The following is a 5,036-nucleotide window of genomic DNA, read 5'->3' on the forward strand; positions in this document are numbered from 1 at the left end:
GCCTTTACAATTACGGAATCGTAAAAAACCAGGAGTTTGTCAGTTTAAACATGATCAAAAACAAAATTATTTTGCTGACCGTCCATTAGTTAGCAATGTTGTGAAGTAGCACCACACCTCTATGTGTAAAAATATAAGCCATCTGCAGTATCAGAGAAATACAGATCTATAACATCATCTGTGTAACAATGATGAAGTGCTCTATGCAGAGTGTTCTATTTGCAGCAGTGATTCATGGTGCTGGGCAAAAAAACGCTGACACTCAGAGAAGATATTTTCCCGTAAAAGGTTGAAGTCCTTAAGCAGCAAAAAACACCAACGTCCATCATCTTTAAACTCTATTGATTTCTGGTGAAGATTTAAAAGGCTGTTTACTTATTTCCCATCATTTCTGTCGGAGCTGTAACAATTCTCTTCCCACTGAATAAACCTCTCATGATCCTCCTGGTGATTAAGGTCAGACAAAATGTCAAACTCCTAATGCTAAGTGCTTTCACATTAAAAATTAATACCAAATCACCAAGTAAAATCCAAACAAGAAGTCAGACATGTAAACAGAACACAACAAGGGCAATACTGACCATTACAAAAAAGAGCTGTAATGCATACATGAAAAAACACTTGGCAACAGGTAAGAGCGCATTCTTTCACTTTTGCATCTTTAACCCCCTTCCTTACCTTAAGAGTTATTGTACTGTGTTTGAAACAATCCTTTTTAAAATCCTTTTTCCATTAAAGCTCACAGTCGTCTCCTCTATTTACCCCCAAATGCCATTTACTATATAACTGAAGTATTGCAAGGATTGTTTTTATTTCATTCTGAACTTCATCCAGGAAGCAAGGATTATTTTTACAGCTGCTGCTGAATACAAAGCCAGGATACAGGTAACAAAAAGACATCCTAAGGACCCTCTAAATCAAACTCAAACTTATTGCTAATTATCTATGCAGTATTTTAAACCATTGAATATATAAATACATCAACAGAGGAATGCAGAACAGAGGCTGCCCAGGGCTTTTTTTCTAACTGCTGCTTCAGACAACCAGACCATATTACTTCATACATAAACTTATCAAGTACAATCCTAAAACTAACTATTTCCTTCAGCCTTTTAAAAATATCCCTCATACCCTGAGGGAAAGCATGAAACCATCAAGTGTAGAACCAAACTGTAGGGTTTGGAAGCCTGCAAGTAACTACAGAACAAACCACGAAGGTAGATCTCAAATAAAATACCAAGACAGCCAAGTGTAAACACTGGTTTGGTGTAACTAAAGGAATTTATTCCAGCAGGTTACCTTTAAAGTTTTGGTCCACCTTGCCAATTGACATAGAAAAGATTGCTCTAGTTTAGAAAGCATGAATATAAATGAGAGATTCACAGGTGCTAGGGTGAGGAAAGGATCTCTTTACCCTGCCTGTGTTCTGAATGACAAAACTGAAGCCATTTGTGCTTTTCTAATGTTGTACCTAAGGAATTTTTAGTCTTGTCACCTCAAGTATGCTGGATTTGGGTGGGATAGAGTTAATTTCATTCACAATAGCCAGTATGGGCTGTTTTGGATTAGCCCTGGAAGCAATGTTGATAAACCAGGGAAGTTTTCCTTATCTCTGAGCAGTGCTTACACAGAGTCAGGGCCTTTTCTGCTCCTCATCCCACCTCACCAGTGAGCTGGGAGGGGACACAGCCAGGACAGCAGACCCCAGCTGAACAAAGGGCTGTTCCAGACCACAGGATGCCACACTCAGTAGTAAACTGGGGGGAGGTTGGCAGGAGGCCACTGCTTGGGGACTGGCACACACTATACCCATGGAATAACTGGGGTGAGCCGTTGTTCGCATTCAATCATTTGTCTTTCTTGGGGTTTATTTCTCTGTGTTATTTTACTTTTCATTACAAATGGTTATTATGTTACAATTATTATTATGTTATTTCAATTATTAAACTGTTCTTATCTCAACCCACAAGTTTTCTCACTGTTCCCCTTCCATTTCTCTCCCCAGTCCCAGGAGCAAGGGAGCTGCTGTGTGGGGCTGGAATTAAACAACCACAGAGAGCTGCTCCACCAGGCACTTGCCCAGCATTCCCAGTTTGTAGTGCAAACAGCTCCATTTATTCACACTTATTCACACTTTTACTATGCCACTAGGACTGTTTTCTGTACACCTGCCCAGAAATTGATGAAGACAGTAAGAGTCTTGCAGGTGGATTTGCACAAGCAATATGGATGTGCTCGACTTTTAGCCAAGTTAGCTCCCATCTCAGCAAGAACAACCAGTTCAAGGCCAGCTTCTGTCAGAGCTGTGCTTCGTCTGTGCTTCGTGTACGGAAAGGTCAAAGTCACTGTGCTGACAGGTGCCAGGAGGTATGGCAGGAACCAGGACAGTGATTCTGTGATAGGCTTTAATATCAAGCTAGGAATATTAACAAAATGCAATCAGTTTCTACCACAGATCATAAAAAAACCACAAAATGCAGTAAACCCAAAGTTGTTACTCTTCTAATTAATAACTCTCTGGTTGGCTTTAAAATCAAAATTACTACAAGGGAATTAGGAGCTGTTTGTTATATGCAAACTTCTCTTTTTTTGAGTTTTACCTTGCTCCCACAAGACTTTGATGGGAGTCTTGAGAAGGGTCCATGAAGCAGAAGTTGTTTGGTTTGTCGAGCAGACAGGAGACCATGGACAAACTGTTATCCAGGCCCACAGCCCAGCAGTGCTGTAACAGAGAGAACAGAGAATGCAGAGAACCCTTCTGCATTCGTTCCATGAAGTATTGAATGAGAAATTTACTGTTCCCATAAAATACTCCTTGGGAAGCACAATGAGCAACACAACTCTTCCTAAGTGTGTGTTGAAACTCTGTAGCTGAAACTATCAGAAAAAAAAATATCAAATAACCATCATTAATTTTGCTATACATTGAAGTGGAATTCGATACGTGGCTATCTAACCATGTGTGCTTGGATGCCAATAGAGATTACAGAGATTTAGCAGGAATCACACCACGGGAATGTGTCAGTCAGGGAAGTGAAGCACACCAGCTCAGAACAGTGCCCATGGTACTGAACAGCACACAGCCTCAGCTAAGCACATTAACACATCTCTGCAGTACTACAATTTCAAAACTTGGTCTAAAAATTGTGCTTACCCTTGCTTTAAGATTGAACATTATAAATGTTTGATATAATTTTAACACAAATTATTTTCATGCTTTATCTTAAGCATTTTAAATATTTCAAGATCACTTCCTATGTTCATGTGTATACTGTTTAATATTTCTTAAATATTCAAATTCAGATACAAACATGTAAATGCTTTAGAACAAACCTTGCATTTCTGATTCAACTAAAATTTTTTCTGTGCCCTATACTTGTTTTCTTCTATATTATAAATCACTAACAATCTTGAATCATAAAGGTTTGCAAAATGTCAAAGAATCCTTATTTCCTGCCTGTAAGGCAAAACTATATACAAAGGTTTTCGGGTTTTTTGTTTATTTCAGAATGAGTAAAACTGCCTAATGAAATAATGATTTGTAGAGGAAAACGTTACAGTTTACCAAACAAAAGAAACTATTGCTAAGAATCTTTAAAACAACACATCTTAGTTGGAACTGCCAGACAATCTTGCTACACTCTTTTCCATGATGTCCTTGCCACAATTAGTCAGGATAGTGGTTATGATCCCTACCTCAGGATCACTGGATTTTATCTGTAAATTGATGAGTGTTAAATATTGACGTTTATGATGCCCTCCCTGCACCCCAGACAGGAACACCTGTCTGCACAGAGCTGCTCTCATGCTCTCAGTGTTTTCAGCAGAATCTGACATCTGGATTTGATTTGGTGGCCACGTGGCCTCTCTGCTGCACTGCTGAGTCACAGCAGGAGGGACACCCACAGGTACAAGGAACAAAATTTAGTGCAGCTTAATCAGCACATATTTGCTGTTGATATGACAAAGAAATCAAACCAAACAAAACTTTTAAAAAACATTAATTTTTTTTTTTTTTTAATTTTTAAAAAATGTAATGATCAGTTTTGTCCAAAGCCAGAAGAGGAAATTCTATCAATCTGGGCAGAAGAGCAAGATTTAGCTCTTTACCTCTAAAATTAGCCCAGAATCCCTGTAGTTCCTGGGCTGTGAGAAATTCTCCTGTCACCATGAACAAGATCACAGAATCACAGAATATGCTGAATTGGAAGGTACCCTCAAGGACCATTGAGTCCAGCTCCCAGCCCTGCACAGACACCCCAAAATCTCCCCATGGGCCTGAGAGCATTGTCCAAATGCTTCTTGAATTCTGCCAGGCTGGTGCTGTGACCACTGCCCTGAGGAGCCTGTTCAGTGCCCGAGCTTTCCTCTGGGGAAAGAACCTTTTCCTAATAGCCAGTCTAAACCTCCCCATGACACAACTTCAGGTCATAATGTGTCACATGACAAGAGCTCCCAAAATCCTGAAGTGAGAATCCTAGTTCAGCCTCAAGGTAGTTGTGAGACTCTCACTGACTTTAATGAGATTTAACTGATAAAAGTTTGATATGTAAATAGTGCCCAGGGACTTGCTAGACTTTGCTATTTAGGTTTGTTTTCATCAACCTACAATACTCCAAAGACTGCTATATGTTCTTGCTATCTTGCTCCCCAAACCCTCACGGGACTCACAGAGAGTCACTCCAGTGAGGAATGCAGTACACCTGCACAGACCCAGTGCTTTGACGGCCTGACAGACGGGAGGTAACGAAAAGCAAAGCGCCCGCATCTCACAGAGAACTGCCGAGAACATGTTAATCGAGATACCAAAGGTTCTGCTTAATACTGTTTCTGCTCCAGAGATGTGCCCAATGTGCCAGTGTCCAGCAGGCTCCTGTCACTCCCAGATGTGCCAGGTCAGCCTCACGGCACCAATTCATGCACAGAAAGCTGCACCTCCCCCTGGCGCAGCACACACCTACATTCAGCAACTGTACACAGGCAAAACTGAAAGATGTTCCTTGTTTCCTCCCTGCATTTTCAGCTTCCTGTAGTTC

General features: G+C 40.5%; 1 non-coding gene across 8 annotated transcripts in view; it reads right to left on the reverse strand.

Annotated features, from left to right (window-relative positions):
- The window catches only part of LOC103618376, a 109,996-nt gene that overhangs the window by 68,652 nt on the left and 36,308 nt on the right, over positions 1-5,036 (reverse strand). For 3 of the 8 annotated variants that reach the window (XR_001863280.1, XR_001863277.1, XR_001863282.1), the window contains one exon: positions 241-2,722. The exons of 3 other annotated variants lie outside the window; for them this stretch is intronic. This is a non-coding gene — a transcript (uncharacterized LOC103618376). Of the gene's footprint in view, positions 1-240; positions 2,723-5,036 lie in introns of those variants that run through there. 2 more of the 8 variants (XR_001863278.1, XR_001863279.1) reach the window with 2 other exon arrangements.

Source organism: Corvus brachyrhynchos, unplaced genomic scaffold (assembly GCF_000691975.1).
Source record: "Corvus brachyrhynchos isolate BGI_N302 unplaced genomic scaffold, ASM69197v1 scaffold616, whole genome shotgun sequence".
NCBI classification, from domain to species: domain Eukaryota; kingdom Metazoa; phylum Chordata; class Aves; order Passeriformes; family Corvidae; genus Corvus; species Corvus brachyrhynchos.